The following is a 17,398-nucleotide window of genomic DNA, read 5'->3' as shown; positions in this document are numbered from 1 at the left end:
CATTGGTACTTTACTGTGGTTAATGTTGCATTGGCAATGAGGGGAACCAGGTGGAGGAAGTCTTCCTATACTTACTGGTTTCATGAACTCAGTCTTTTATGAGGTACCTATTCAAATTTGCTCGTATTCAATTGGGTTACCTGACTTCTGCATAATGACTTGTATAAATTTTTTAACGCTTCCTTTTAAAAATTTTATTATTTATCTATCTTTGGCTGCACAGGGTCTTTGTTCCTGTGCACAGGTCTCACTGAGGTGGCTTCTGCGGTTGGGTAGCAGGGGCTCTAGGCGCATGTTATCCCAAGGATGTGGACTCCCCAGACCAGGGATAGAACCCATGTCCCCTGTGTCTTCCTAAGCTGTGGCTTGAGTTTTCACTCTCTAAGGTATCTATCATTTTATGAAAAAGTTCTTTAATGTCATCTAATTTATCAATTTTGGGGGCTTTGTGTTTTGTATTAAGAATTCTTTCTCTATTACAAAATTATAAAAATGATTCCATATTTTCTTCCTAAAACTTAAAGCTTTTACTTAAAAACACATTATTTGTATTAACATGTAATGAGTTTATTTTTTAAGAAGTATTTAGATTTTGAGTTTTAATTTCTAATGCAATAGATGTTAATAGGAATTTATAAACAAAAACTCTATGGGGGTCCTCAATAATATTTAAGACTGTAAAGGAGTCTTGAAACAAGAGTTTAAGAACCATTGTCCTAGAGAAACTTTTTAAAAATTATTTATTATTTTTGGCTGTACTGGGTCTTTGCTGCTGCATGGGGTGGGGGTGGAGGGACTTCCCTTGAGAAACTTTTGCATTGTGCCCTAGAGGTAACATTGTGCTTAGAGGCACAAGATTTTCTTAGTAGTATTGTTCAGAATAGGCTGAAACTGGAAACAATTCGAACACTTATCAAAAATAGAATGGATAAATTACCAGTTAAATATAGTTACAATGGAACAGTAGATAGCTGAGAAAGTGAAAACATAAGCCACGGATGCTGTACCCAACTTGGATGAATCTAACATAACACTGCACAAAAGCAAGGCACAGGATACTGTCTATATTATGACTCATGCGTAAGTTTTTCTAACAGGCAAAATGAAACTAGATTTAACGGATTCAGTATTCTTGCCTGGAGAATCCTGTGGACAGAGGAGCCTGGTGGGCTCCTGTCCATGGGGTCGCACAGAGTTGGACATGACTGAAGAAACTTAGCATGCATGCATAAGGATGGATAAACTGTATCTTGTATAAGTCCTGCTGTATAGCACACAGGAACTATATTCAGTATCCTGCGACAAGCCATAATGGAAAAAAATATATATGTATAACTGAATCACTTTGCTGTTTAGCAGAAATTTTTTAAATTAATTAACTGGAGAATAATTACTTTACAATATCATGACGGTTTTTGCCATACATTAACATGAATCGGTCACAGGTATACAGGTGTCCCCTGCCCTACCCTGAACCCCCCAACCCCTCTCCCATCTCCCTTCCCACCCCATCCCTCCAGGTTGGGTGTCCTGCTTCATGAATCAAACTTGCACTGGTCATCTATTTTACATATGGTAATTGTACAGCAGAAATTTTAATACAACATTGTAAATCAACTACACTTTAATAAAATTTAAAAAATAAAGGATGCTTGCATAGCTGATAAAATATACATTAGTTGGTAAGACACAGAAAAGCAGTGAAACAATTGCCATAAAACAGAATAAAGGTGGTTTTAACTGGAGGGTGGGGTGGGGAGTTTGTGCTTCTGGGGAGCCAGCGATGTTCTATATCTGATCATAGTACTGGTTATATAGGTGTTCATTTTGTAAATTACTCTTTAAACTATTTATATATGTTTTATGCATCTTTCTAGATGTATTATGTATGCTTCATTTACATTTCTAAAAGTCATATCCTTCAAAGAAATTTCACACACATTTTAAACAAAGGTCTTCTTTTGATCTTTCAATTACCCCCGTGGTTCCTATGAAAACCTGTCTGTATTAGTCAGGGCCCCACCAAAAAAAGAAATCACTTATTATATTTGTGTGAAGTTGGTAATTTGAGGAGAGTTTCACAAAGGGACTCTACAAAAATGTGGGCAGGATTTAAGGAACCCAAAAGTGTTAATAAAATACCCTGGTATTAGTAACTTAGTAGTACCATTACCACGTACAGGCTTTTGGGGCAGAGAGAGAAAGGCAGTATGAGAACCAGGAAACAGAGCTCTGCGCAAAGAGCTGCTTGATGGGAGCTAGGACCTCTAGTGGAAGGATGCAGCCTGTTCACAGTGCAGTGATTATAGAAAGAGCGTAAATATGCTGACCTAACACTTCTCCCTTCCTCTGATCCTCTCTCAGAGCTCCCTTGTTGTTGAACTGGACTAGAAACCAGAAGGAAGAGATGCAGTGCATTTAGACCAACCTCCCAGGGAATAGGCTTCCAAGGTGGCTCAATGGTAAAGAATCCACCTGCCCATGCAGGAAACACAGGAGACACGGGTTCAATCCCTGGGCGGGGAAGATTCCCTGGAGGAGGGCATGGCAAGCCACTCCAGCATTCCCGCCCAGAAAGTCCCATGGACAGAGGAACTGCTGCCTACAGTCCACAGGATCGCAAAAGAGTTGGGTGCAACTTGGCAGCTAAGGACACATGCATCCAGGGAATGCAGCAGGAAGAAGGACAGAGAGTAGATCTGGAGGGTTGAGAAGCTGGTCACATGTTCATCTGAAGCTAAAACGTCAGCTGCCTCCATTATTTTTCTTTTAAAGCACGGGGTCTGGGGGAAAGGGAAACATGACTAAGTGACATAAAACATAGTTTATATAAGCCCTCTTCTGCAGCAGGTCACAGGGCCTAAGCTGGTACTCAAGGCTACCTTCTATCACCTATTTCTTTCCTTGTGATTTTCTATCAGCACTTTGACTGAATGTTTTTGCTTGTTTGTTTTGTTTTGACCCCTTTCCTTGTTCAAGACTGGAGAAATAAAGATGCTTTTGACTGCTTCTCTGAAACCTAAAATTTATATATATGGGATATGAGACATGTTAGTCTTATCTTCATTTTAGGCAAATGTACTTTGCCAGTGACCAGACTTGGCCTCTGGGCCAAAGAATGCTGAGGTTGTCCATTGCACCCCTGAGTTCTTTTTTTAAAATCTTTTTAAAATTGAAGTACAGTTGACTTACAATGTTGTGTTAATTTCTGCTGTACAGCAAAGTGATTCAGTTATACATATATATATATATATATATTTTTTTTTTTACAAATATTCTTTTCCATTATGGTTTATCACACGATACTGAAAATAGTTCTCTGTGCTATATCAGTTCAGTTCAGTTCAGTTGGTCAGTTGTGTCCGACTCTGCAACCCCATGAATCGCAGCACGCTAGGCCTCCCTGTCCATCACCAACTCCCGGAGTTCACTCAAACTCATGTCCATTGAGTCGGTGATGCCATCCAGCCATCTCATCCTCTGTCGTCCCCTTTTCCTTCTGCCCCCAATCCCTCCCAGCATCAGGGTCTTTTCCAATGAGTCAACTCTGTGCTATATAGTAGGACCTTGTTTATCAGTTCTATATATAAAAGCTTGAATCTGCTAATCCCAGCCTCCCACTCCATCCCTCTTCCAACCTCCTCCCTCTTGGCAACGACCAGTCTCTTCTCCGTGTCCATGATTCTATTTCTGTTTCACAGATAGGTTCATTTGTGTCATATGTTAGATTCCACATATAAAATGATATCATATGGTATTTGTCTTTCTCTGTCTGACTTCACTCTATGGCAATCTCTGGTCCATCCAGGTTGCTGTGAATGGCATTCTTTTGTTCTTTTCATGACTGAGTAGTACTCCATTGTATATGTGCACCGCATCTTCCTTATCCACTCATCTGTCAATGGGCATTTAGGTTGTTTCCATGCCTTGGCTACTGTGAATAGTGCTGCTATGAACAGAGGGGATGCAGATATCTTTTGGAATTATAGTCTTGTCTGGCTATATCCCCGGGAGTGCACTGCATCCCTGAGTTCTAACCAGAGTCTTGCCTATGCCACCGTGGAGCAGCAAGCCAATTACTGCTAACAAGGACCCCTTTTCTATACATTGGCTCTACGGCCTGGGGAATCCCTAATGACCAGTCAGCTTCCATTCCATGGGTACCATGTCTACTCTACTTTACATTTTTCATATGAAGACACTGAAGCCAAGAGAACTTGAGATACTTATCCAAGACTGTGTAGTCAGTGTAAGAGCTGAAGCTCAAAAGCTCAGCATCCTGACTTAAGATTAATTTGTTTCCCACCCACTGGAGGAGTGCATCTGTGTCTTATCATTGTAACAGGTGGACATGGAAAATAGCAGTAACATAATGTTAGACTGTAATAAAGGTGACTCATGGGAGGGAGAAACACAAAGTAGCAGATGTCTCTAAGTATTCAGGCACCATAGGGAATAGCAAGATATTTGTCATCCTGCTGTCTCATTGTGCCAAGCTCCAGCACTGAAGATGTTTTTGCCCTGTGTTTTTCCAAAGCAGGGCCTTTTCTAAAACAATTCAGTGTGATGACTACTCTAGCACATTTTAATGTGTTTGCTAATGAATTTCCTTGGTATTGGAAAGTAATACCATTTTTCTTTTGTAATATCTCCTCTCCATTCCCCCAAAGGAATTCACATTTTCTTTTCTTAAGTTACGGAAAGTCCATACTAGTGAAGCAATAGAGGTTGTTCTGATCCATAAAACCATGAAGCACCATTAATACAGTTCTTTCAATGAATCTGCAGGGATTTCCGGAATCATCGTGGGCATGTTTGTACGTGACTCTGCAGTTTAGGATTTCCATCGTCTTTCTGGGGTTAATTAAACTGATTAGTAGGTAGTAAGTGATAAGGCATAAGGCTGGGAGATGGGATGAGGAAAAGAAAGAATTAAAGAAGTCAGAATGAGTTACCCAAAATAGAAACTTACTTTGTAAGGGTTGGTGGCTCTTTACCTGAAGAAGGTAATCACTATTTTATTGCTTTCATTATCTTTTTGATTTTGGAATTTTAAAATAGAAGTCACCTGCTCTCTTGAGCTAAGTTTGGTGAAATAAATAATGCTGTCACAAAATTTTTTAAGAAAGGAGTGGAAGTTGGAAAGTAATGGTTTATACGTGTTCTCCAGTCTATGATGAGAAATGAGGCCCCGAGTAACTTGGTCACCTTAGTCAGGAGTGGGTTGAGATGGCTCCCTAAGAAGGAGGAGAAACAGCCTTGCAAATTAATCCTGCATTAACACAGTCACTGGGGGAAATTTAATATAACATGTAATCTATCACTTCAATGCTTTATATCAAAGGAAAAATGGAGGGGTGCAGCCCATTTTTAAGCTGGTGGGGAAAGGTGTTTTTGGATAGGATAACTTTTCACAAATATCAGATCACGTAAGTCTGATGGATGCTTTTTTCTTTTCCTTCATCAGAAATGAAAAAGCAGGAACTTCCCTGGTAGTCCTGTGGCTAAGACTCTGCTTTCCCAATGCAGAGGGCTGGAGTTTAATTTCTGGTCAGGGAACTAGATCCCACATGCTGCAATTAAGGCATAGCACAGCCAAATAAATAAACATTTTTTAAAAAAGAAATGAAAAAGCAGCCAACATTTTAAATAATGTTACTCATTTTTTTTAAAGCAAAGTGCACAGATCTTAAGGTTCAGTTCAATAATAAGTTTTACAATTGTACACACCCATGTACCTAGCACCTAAAGTTTCCATACCCTTTTGCTCATTTCTAGTTACTATAAATACCTTTTCCTTCTCACTTTCCAACTTCTGTCACTATAGGTTAGTTTTGCTTGTTCTTGGATGTCATATAAATGGATCAAACCACACACTATATTATTTTAGGTCTGGTTGCTTTCATTCAGTGTACTTCTAGATTAATTCATGTTTTCGCATATATCAGTAGCTCATTCCTTTTATTGCTGAATAGTTATTAAAAAGCAGAGACACTACTTTGACAACAAAGGTCCGTCTAGTCAAAGCTATGGCTTTTCCAGTAGTCATGTATGAATGTGAGAGCTGGACAATAAAGAAAGCTGAGCACCGAAGAACTGATGCTTTTGAACTGTGGTGTTGGAGAAGACTATTGAGAGTCCCTTGGACTGTAAGGAGGTCAAACCAGTCCATCCTAAAGGAGATCAGTCCTGAATACTCATTGGAAGGACTGATGCTAAAGCTGAAACTCCAATACTTTGGCCACCTGTTGCGAACAGCTGACTCATTTGAAAAGACCCTGATGCTGGGAAAGATTGAAGGTGGGAGGAGAAGGGGACAACAGAGGATGAGATGGTTGGATGGCATCACCAACTCAATGGACATGAGTTTGAGTGGACTCCGGGAGTTGGTGATGGACAGGAAGGCCTGGTGTGCAGCAGTCCATGGGGCAGCAAAGAGTCAGACACAACTGAGCGACTTAACTGAACTGATTTCTTTGTATGATTATATCACAACGTGATTATCCATTTCCCGTTGATGGGTATTTGAATTGTTTTCCATTTTTTAAGCTATCATGAGTACAATTGTTATGAACATTCTCATTCAAGGCTTTTTGTAGACATATCCTTTCATTTCTCTGGGTATATAAGAAGTCAAATTGCTGGTAACATGGTAAATTAATGTTTAATTATTTGAGAAACTGCAGAGTATTTTCCAAAGCAGCTGCATCATTTTACATCCCCACTGGAAATGTATACAAGTTTCAACTTCTCCATATTTTTGGCAACATTTGTTACTGTCTGTATTTCTGATTGAAGCCACCCTAGGAGTTATGAAGTTATATCTCATTGAGGCTTTGGTTTGCATTTCCCTAATGACTATGATACTGAGCATCTTTTCAAGAGCTTATTGGTCATTTGTTATACCTGCTTTGGAGAAATATCTATTGTCTTCATCAATTCAGAATGTTATAACAGAATATGATAGACTGAGTAGTTTATAAACAACAGAAGTTTATTACTCATAATTAAGGAAATTGAGAGATTCAAGTTCAGGACAGATTGAAGTTCAAAGCAGATTTGGTGTCTGGTGAAAGCATACTTCCTGGTTCAGAGAAGGCAGTCTTTTCAGGTGTTCTTACATGGCAGAAGGGGCAAGGGACCTCTCTGGGGTTTCTTCTACAAGGGTACTAATTCCAGTCATGAGGGCTCTGCTGCAATAACCTAAAATCACCTCTCAAAGACTCCACCTCCTAATACTACTACATTGGGGGAATAGGTATCAACATATGAATTTAAAGGGAATATAAATACTTAGTTTATAGCATCTATTCAAATCTCTTGCCTATTTTTAATTGAGTTATGAGTCCTAACTGACTTTAACAGTGGTTGAATTTAGCTGAGTAAGTCTGTTGTATCAGGGACACCTCTTTCAATGGAAACTAGCAGAAAATACAGCCTATACTAGCTTAAATATAAACAGAATTTGTTGCATCACAGAACTGACAGATCTTGGGGGTAGTTTTGGCTTCAAGAATGGCCTGATCCAGTGGGAGAAAAATGACAACAAAACCCCATTTCTCCCTGTTCATCCCCTGGCTCTGCTTGTGCCATGTGAGCACCATCCTTGCACAGACTCTTCAATAATAGCAGCAGTTCAGCTCCAGCAGCTCCAGTCCACTTTCCCCCAGGTTTAGGTGAACTGGGAACGAGTGCTTGCTTTTCTCCCAGTAGCTCTGGCAAAAGACTAGTTGGTCCTGACTACAAATGAATCAGTAGAAGTAGCCAGGGGAATAGGTACACTCATAGTTTTAGAAGGAGTCCATTCTTGAAGCCAGAGTTAGAGTCCAACCAAAGCTCATGGACTGCAGTGAGGGAGAGGAAGTTCACCAGAGAGGAATTAGAATACTCTTGACCAAATTAGAATACTCTTTACCACCATCCACTTTCCTCTTCTTTACTAAAAGAAGAGGAAAATAAACGTTGATATGTCACAAACTAGGAAATGCTCATTACAGTGCTTCCTGGGACTTCCTTGGTAGTCTGGTAGTTAAGATTCCATGCTTCCAATGCAAGGGGTGCAAGTTCGATCCCTTGTCTGGGAATAAGATCACATGTGTCCTGAGGTATAGCCAAAAGATTCAAATAAAACAAACAAACAACATATCATACAGTGCTTCCCCACCATGGTCATGGTCCAACTGAAAGTTGACATGATTTTATCAAAGCAACTAAGCCAAGAGATGTGTCTACAAGATAAACTTTTTTCTTTTCTTGGCCGCACTGCTTGGCTTGCAGGATCTTAGTTTCCAACCAGGGATCAAACCTATACCTCCTGCAATGGAAATTCAGAGTCCTAACTACTGGACCACCAGGGAATCCCCTGTTATTAATTTCAATAGAGGCATATTTTTAAGGCAAGAGAATAGTTAGTAAAATCATGGGAAAAAATTACAATGTTTGGAGTTGGAAGACCTGGTTTGAAATTCTAGCTTTGATATTTGCTAAGCACTATGATCTTGGAAAAACCACTTAACCTTCCACACCACATTTTTCTAAGCTTAAAGTATGATTCTGACATCACAGTGTGGCTCCAGATATACAAACACATGGCAGTACCTGGCACATAAAGGGGATTTACTCTTTTTTACCTGCCCTCCATGTGACCTCAGCCCAGAGTCACTTCTTTCCCAGTGAGTATTTGCTTTCCTGAGGGATTTTAGAGATTTCCCAGAAAATCTTTGGATTCATTGCCTGATTGAGCCCTAAACTGCAAACTCAGCTCCGTGATTAGAGTATGATTCACTCAACTCTGAGAATGGTTTCTGGTTGGAATGTCATTGGAGTACAGTGAGCTAGAGCCAAATGGTGGCCTCTGACTACAGCCTAGCGTGGAAGACAGAGATGCTCTTCTTAGCTGGAGGCCTAGGAAATGTCAGACTCCCATGGTTTGATTTCCAGCAACAGAAAGGAGTGCCTCCTTCCTCCTCTCTGAAGGCATGCTGCCTCTTCGGATTCTAGTTTGGTAACTGAGCAGTAGGAGCCTCATTACTCCCAACTGGGTTAAGAGTTTGGAACTTGTCTGTTGGTAACTCCAGAATTTCTATATAAGAAATGATTAGGGACAGCAGTCTACTGAAGTGAGTATCTACAGGAATTGCTTTTGAAATCATTTGCATTTTAATGAGTGGACAGTTTTACTTGGACTGAATACTATTTAAGATGGCTTTGGGTAGAGCTGATGGCAGTTCCCTGGAAACTTTGGTTATCCCTTGACACCACCATGGACTGTACTCTTTCCTCATCTGATGCTGCACCTGACTTATGTAGAGAGTGGAGCTATTGCAAAATTTCCTCATGGGCATTTTTGTTCTGCCTCTGTAAGTCCGGATTCTCTAGAAAGCAGACCGACACAAGGATGGGGTTAGAAGTAAAAGCAATTTATTGGGAAACTTTGTGCTTGATTGCATATATTCCCTCTCACCAAATCACATATATTCCCTCTGACCTTCCCTTGTCTCTTTGGAGCAGTCTCTCAGAGTTAATCTGAGGTGCTGTCTCCTGGGTTGCAGTCCTATTTTTGCCCCAAATGACACTGAATTCACACACACACAAAAGAAGTAAAAGAATTTAAGAAGAGAATGGCATGATATATTTAAAGTGATGAAAGGGAAGAACCTCCAACCAAGAATACTCCACCCAGCAAGACTCCCCTTCAGATTTGACAGGGAAATCAAAAGCTTTCCAGACAAGCAAAAGTTCAGAGAATTCAGCAGTGTCAAACCAGCTTTACAATAAATGCTAAAAGAACTTCTCTAGGCAGGAAACACAAGAGAAGGAAAAGACCTACACAAAATTAACCCCAAATACCTAAGAAAATAGTAATAAGATCATAAATATCGATAATTACCTTAAATATAAATGGATTAAATGCACTAGCAAGAGACACAGGCTGGCTAGGACGATGAAAATGTGCATGTATGCACTTCCACTTACCACATCGCTCTACTTAACCCCCCAAATTGCATGCAATTATTTATATTGTTAGGTTAATCATGTTTCCATTATGGCTTGCAACTGTAATTATCTTTTATTTTCTATCTGTCTATCGATTATGAAACTGATAAACGTCTTTTTCCATTGTGATTATGTAACTATTAGTCACTTAATACCATTGTATTATGATTGGTCCACAAAAAATAAAAGAATTCTTTATCACTACAACTATCATTTAATAGAAAAACCTGTAATCACCTTTTTAAAACCCAGAAGTAAAAGCAACTTGTTGGGGGATAATGTCGGGGGAAGGTAAAAGGAGGAGGGGTAGGAGTGAGCAGGGAAAGACTTTAAACCATGATGCAGGGCTGATCCTGGTGCAAGGAGGCGAAGGAAGGGTGGGTTAGTAAGCAGAGCCTCAGACTGTGGTGTAGCTCTGGAAATGTCACAGGCAGCCTAACAGGGAGCCCTGGCACCAAGATTGCCCTTCAAGGAGTCCCATACTGCATGGCCGTGGTCACACCCAGCTTTACCAGGCTCAGTCACTGGCTGACAACTCGGTGGGAAAACATGTTGCACCCTGGATGCTGGGGTGGATATAGAAGGTGCCTCAGCTGGAGGCTGTCAGCTCTCTGTGCTCCTTGAAGCATGTTTCTTTTTCCTTTTTTAAAAAAAGATGTCTTTTTAAAACTATATATATTTATTTATTTGGCTGCACCAGGTCATACTTGTGGCACACAGGATCTTCAATTTTTGTTGAGGAATGCAGAGTCTTCAGTTGTGGCAGGGGAACTCTTTGCTGTGACCTGTGGGATCTAGCTCCCTGACCAGGGATTGAACCTGGGCCCACTGTATTGGCAGTGCAGAGTCTTAAACCACAAGACCACCAGGGAAGTCCCAGCACACTCTTGAAGAGAGGTCTGAGCTGTAGCCTCTACAGCTGCCACTAGCCCTCACCTCCAGCTGGCCATTCTGCTCGGGCCTATATACACACGTGGAGGAGGGAGTGGGCGTGTTGCTGTGCTCCACAGAACTGCCTTAGCTTCCTTCCTGATTCCCTTGGCTGAACCATCAGTAAGTCATCCTCTACCTTAGATTTCTGCTCTTTGAAAGATTTCCTCTGCCTGGAATGATTCTGCTTCACTCACTCTAATGACCCGCTCTGGCATCTCCTTCACGTCTTTATGTCCCCGTTTCGGTAAAGTCTTCTCTGACCATCTAATAGAATAGCAACCCCCCTCACAATCCTTATTTCCCTTCCTGGCTTTTTTTTTTTACACAGCACTTTTCATGCTCTATCGAAAACGTCTGTTTGTATATTTACCCTCTGTCTTCTTTGATTAAAAATAATTGAGGTCAACTCTGCTGCTGCTACTGCTGCTAAGTCACTTCAGTTGTGTCCGACTCTGTGTGACCCCATAGACGGCAGCCCACCAGGCTCCCCCGTCCTGGGGATTCTCCAGGCAAGAACACTGGAGTGGGTTGCCATTTCCTTCTCCAGGAAATTGTATTTGCTGTTCCATCTCTAGTGCCTACAATGGTGACTGCACATAGCAAATGTCATTCAGTATGTGACAAAGGAAAGGAAAGAAAGAGGAAGATAGGAAAAAACTGATAGAACCACATGAATGATCTAAACCTTGGTAGATACTTCTAAACCTTTCTCTTTTTGATTCAGACTTCATATCGAAGAAGCTTGTCTGACTTCTCTGTGCAAGTCAAGCATCTAACCTCCTGAAAGTAAAGAAACTTGCAAAACTGGGTCACTTAAAGTTGGAATTTTAAAGACAGGTACTGCTTTTCTATATCAGGCACCATGTTACATACCTTTACATACATTATCATATTTATTCCTCCCACTCCCAACCACACTTTTGAAATAGGCCTAAGTCATGCCTATTTTACAGGCAAACAGACTGAAGTCCAAAGAAGGTATTTCATGTCACACACAAAACTGGAAGTATGGAATTTAAATCCAGATTTGTCTAATAGCAACAAATGAGAAACAGTCTTTAGTGCTAAACAAGAGAAGAGTGACCAAATTTCCAAAGCATTTGACAGTAGAAGTAAGAATAAAATTAAAGGGTTATATTATAGAGAATAGAGTAAGGAATCATTTTTACTAGGCATGGGCTTTAACTTTCACTATCACAGTTACCTAGCCCAAGAGAGATACTCAGTTCAGTTCAGTCACAGTCATGTACGACTCTTTGTGACCCTATGAACCACAGTATGCCAGGCCTCCCTGTCCATCACCAATTCCCAGAGTCCACCCAAACTCATGTCCATTGAGTCGGTGATGCCATCCAACCGTCTCATCCTCTGTTGTCCCCTTCTCCTCCTGCCCTCAATCTTTCCCAGCATCAGGGTCTTTTCCAATGAGTCAGCTCTTCGCATCAGGTGGCCAAAGTACTGGAGTTTCAGCTTCAACATCAGTCCTCCTAATGAAGACCCAGGACTGATTTCCTTTAGGATGGACTGGTTGGATCTCCTTGCAGTCCAAGGGACTCTTGAGAGTCTTCTCCAACACCACAGTTCAAAAGCATCAATCCTTCAGCACTCAGCTTTCTTTATAGTCCAACTCTCATATCCATACATGACCACTGGAAAAACCATAGCCTTGACTAGATGGACCTTTATTGACAAAATAATATCTCTGCTTTTTAATGCGCTATCTAGGTTGGTCATAACTTTCCTTCCAAGGAGTAAGCATCTTTTAATTTCATGGCTGCAGTCACCATCTGCAGTGATTTTAGAGCCCTCCCCCCCAAAATAAAGTCTGACACTGTTCCCCCATCTATTTGCCATGAAGTGATGGGACTGCATGCCATGATCTTAGTTATTTGAATGTTGAGCTTTAAGCCAACTTTTTCACTCTCCTCTTTCACTTTCATCAAGAGGCTCTTTAGTTCTTCTTCACTTTCTGCCACAAGGGTGGTGTCATCTGCATATCTGAAGTTATTGATATTTCTCCCAGCAATCTTGATTCCAGCTTGTGCTTCCTCCAGCCCAGCGTTTCTCATGATGTACTCTGCATATAAGTTAAATAAGCAGGGTGACAACATTCAGCTTTGATGTACTCCTTTTCCTATTTGGAACCAGTCTGTTGTTCCATGTCTAGTTCTAACTGTTGCTTCCTGGCCTGCATACAGATTTCTCAAGAGGCAGGTCAGGTGGTCTGGTATTCCCATCTCTTTCAGAATTTTCCAGTTTCTTGTGATCCACACAGTCAAAGGCTTTGGCATAGTCAATAAAGCAGAAATAGACGTTTTTCTGGAACTCTCTTGCTTTTTCCATGATCCAGCAGATGTTGGCAATTTGATCTCTTGTTCCCCTGCCTTTTCTAAAACCAGCTTGAACATCTGGAAGTTCATGGTTCACATATTGTTGAAGACTGGCTTGGAGAATTTTGAGCATTACTTTACTAGCATGTGAGATGAGTGCAACTCTGCAGTAGTTTGAGCATTCTTTGGCATTGCCTTTCTTTGGGATTGGAATGAAAACTGACCTTTTCCAGGCCTGTGGCCACTGCTGAGTTTTCCAAATTTGCTGGCATATTGAGTGCAGCACTTTCACACCATCATCTTTCAGGATTTGAAATAGCTCAACTGGAATTCCATCACCTCCACTTGCTTTATTGATAGTGATGCTTCTTAAGAGAGACACTATCTTTTCAGAATGGGGTTTTTTTTTTTTATGAAGCCTATTATGGACTGAACATGTGTGTCCCCCCCTAAATTTATTTACCTAAGCCCTAACCCCCCAATGTGATGGTATTAGGAGCTGGGGCCTTTGGAAGGTAATTACTTTTAGATGAAATCATGAGGGTGTCCTGGAGAAGGAAATGGCAACCCACTCCAGTTATCTTGCCTGGAGAATCCCATGGACAGAGGAGCCTGGCAGACTACAGTCCATGGGGGTCTCAAAAGCCAGACACGACTTAGTGACTAAACCACCACCATCAAGAGGGTGGAGACTCCGTGGTGGGATTAATGCCCTTATAAAAAGAGTGAGAGACGTCAGTGCACCGTCTCCACCACATGAGGATACAGTGACAAGGTGGATGACTGAAGCCACAAAACGACCTCGCATCAGTAACTGAACTGGCTGTCACCATGATCTTGGACGTGTTAGCCTTCAGAACTGTGAGAAATAAATTTTTGTTGTTTAAGCCACCCAGTCTATGACACCCGGTTATCACAGCCCTAACAGACCAAGACAAAGTCTCAGAAACATACAGCCTCCAGAACCACCACAGGGTCCATAATTCCACTCCTGGGTATTTATGTGAAGAAAACGAAAACACTAATTTGAAAAGATATCTGCACCCCTATGTTCATTACAGCATTATTTTCAATAGCTACGATTTGGAAACAACCTAAGTGACCATCAGTAGATGAATGGAAAATAGATGAATGGATAAAGATGAATCGAATATTACTTAATGATAGAAAGGAATGAAATCTTGCAACATGGATAGACCCAGAGGGTGTTACGCTAAGTAAAATGAGTCAGACAGAGAAAGACAAACACTGTAGATTTCACTTACATGTAGAATCTAAAAAACAAATGAACAAACGTAATATAACAAAAACAGACTCATATATACAGAGAACAAACAGGTGGTAGCCAGAGGGGTGAGGGGAAGAAATAGGTGAGGGAGACTAGGAGGTGCAGACTTGCAGTTAAAAATAAATGAGTCACAGATATGAAATGTTCAGCATGGGGAATAAAGTCAATAATTATGTAATATCTTTGTACGGTGACGGATGAAAACTAGACTTATCATAGTGATCAGTTTGAAATGTATAGAAATATTGAATCACTATGTTGCATACCAGGAACTAAGTGTTTTAGGATGATTATACTTCAAAAAGAAACAGACCAAAAACTCATAGAAAAAGAGATCGGATTTGTGGTTACCAGAGATGGGGATGGGGAGGACTGGATGAAAGGTAGTTAAAAAATACAAACTTCCAGTTACAAGACAAATAAGTACTAAGGATGTAATTACAACATGATGAGTATAATTAACATGGCTGTACATTAGAAATGAAAGCTGTTAGAGTAAATCCTAAGATTTCTCACCACAAGGAAAACTTTTTTTTCTATTTTTTAAAGCTGTATCTATATGATATAATGGATGTTCACTAAACTTATTGTGGTATCATTTCATGACATATGTAAGTCAAATCATCATGCTGTGTACCTTAAATGTTCATAGTGCTATATATAAGTTATAACTCAATTAGGCTGGAAGGGAAAAGAAAGACATACATAGCCACACAGCATCAGAAAATCTCTTTTAGGAGAGAAGCCCGTCCTCACGGTAAAATGGCAACTAATGAAAATAGAAGGGACTTCCCTGGTGGTCCAGTGGTTAAGAACCCAGCTCCCAATGCAGGGGCACGGGTTTGATTCCTGGTCTGGGCAGATTCCACATGCCACAGAGCAGCTAAACCCATGCACCACAACTCTATGCTCTAGAGCCCCACACCACAACTATTGAGGCTGGAACACCCTACAGCCCATGCTCCACAGGAGAAGCCACCACAATGAGAAGTCATGCACCACAACTGCAGGGTGGTTCCCGCTTGCCACAACTAGAGAAAGCCTGCATGTAGCAATGAAGACCAGCATAGCCAAAGATAAATAAATAGAAAGAAAACAGAAGGAACGATGGACATTCCAGAGTAAAGAGACATGATAACCAAATGCAATACATTGTCTAAGAATGGATGCTGGCTTGGGAAAATAAAATAGCTATAAAGGATGTTAAAGGCTTCCCAGGTGGTGCTAGTGGTAAAGAACCCGCCTGCCAATGAAGGGGACATAACAGATGCAGAATCAACCCCTGGGTCGGAAAGATCCCCTGAAGGAGGGCATGACAACCCACTCCAGTATTCTTGCCTGGAGAATCCCCATGGACAGAGAAGCCTGGTAGGCTACAGTCCATAGGGCTGGACACAACTGAAGTGATTGAACATGCAAGTGACAGAGCATGCACGTGACTGAGCATGCACACGTGAAGGATGTTATTGAGACAATTAATGGAATTTGCCCATTGGATCATATATTATATAACAGTATTCTATCAATGGTGACTTCTTGTTCTGATCATTTTGTTGTGGTTATATAAATCATTTTTTCAGAAAATATTCTGAAATATTTAGGGGTCTCTTAACATATGATATCTCTAATTTACTCCCAAAGTTTCTGGAAAAAAATCATACCTACATACTATAGAAAAAGAGAGGGGGAGGGGTGGGGAAGAGAGAGAGAATGATAAAACAAATGGGTCAAATTATAAACAATTGGTAATGCTGTGTATAGGGCTTACAGGTGTTCCATGTATCATTCATTCAAACTTCTAAATTTTAAAATACATATCAAAACTTTAAATTACAAAATGTGCTTTTAGTCTCAAACCAAGACTCTCTCTGGATGTTAATCAGGGGGCTAGTGAAAGACTTCAGGTAATTACCATAGATTTTTTCTTTAAAGCATTCTAATTATTTTACAAGTCAAAATGAGAAACTCAAAAGACAGTTGCGGAAATGCATAGCACTAATTTCTTTTGGAAATAAAATCTACCCTTTTTCTCTAAGTGCTCATAAGATATGCCTGAGTTCTGGTCATTTTGTTAGAAGTGATGGTTTGCAATGAGTCCTTTTGCAAAACAGAACATTTTATGATTCCAATTTTGTAAATGGAAATAAAATGTATGCAAAGAATAAAGACTGAAAGAAACAACCATGAATCTACTCAAAATAATTTGAAATGACTTGGCCTCATTTTCTTAATCGTGATATTAATTTTTAAAGCATTCCATACAGGATGCCTGAATAACAGCAGGGTTTTTTAGGGAGAAGACAGTGGGTATTTTGCTTTTATAAAAATATTTATAAATTAGAAATCACATGTGGCTATTGTCTTTTCAGTTTCTTCATTTATCAGTTTTCTAAATCATCTTTTTCCACTCGCTCTTTCTCTGCATTAAACTGTCCACCAGTGGTTATTGAGCACCATTTGGTGTTACATAAAAATAAAAGAAGATGGGGACATGGGTCTCTGCAGAGACCACTGGTTGCCTGTTCAACATTCGTTTCTTTCTCGGAAACAGACTACACCTTCATTATTCGGTGAATCTGTACTGAGCTATAAAATATTTCCCAGGATTCCTTGCATATGTGGTGCCCAATGAGATATAAACAGAAGTTGTCTGTTTTTCCCTTTTCCCTTTTCCCCTTTTCCTCCACCTTGCCTGGAACACAGATATGATGGGTGGACTTCCAGATGCCATTTTATAAATGAAAGGACAAGGCTCACACCCTGGGGATGGCAGAAAGTGAAAGTGTTAGTCAGTCAGTCATGTCCGACTCTTTGTGCCTGTGGGGCTGCAGCCCACCAGGTTCCTCTGTCT

General features: G+C 40.5%; 1 protein-coding gene and 1 non-coding gene across 2 annotated transcripts in view; both read right to left on the bottom strand.

Moving 5' to 3' along the window:
* The window catches only part of JAK1 (Janus kinase 1), a 245,042-nt gene that overhangs the window by 191,235 nt on the left and 36,409 nt on the right, over window positions 1-17,398 (bottom strand). The gene's annotated exons all lie outside the window — the stretch shown is intronic.
* On the bottom strand, window positions 10,795-10,868 carry TRNAG-GCC (transfer RNA glycine (anticodon GCC)). The gene has a single exon. It is a non-coding gene; the product is annotated as a tRNA-Gly (tRNA).

Source organism: Capricornis sumatraensis, chromosome 2 (assembly GCF_032405125.1).
Source record: "Capricornis sumatraensis isolate serow.1 chromosome 2, serow.2, whole genome shotgun sequence".
Taxonomy (NCBI): Eukaryota; Metazoa; Chordata; class Mammalia; order Artiodactyla; family Bovidae; genus Capricornis; species Capricornis sumatraensis.
The sequence above is the reverse complement of the archived record's forward strand: the minus strand, read 5'-3'. Positions and strand labels throughout refer to the sequence as shown.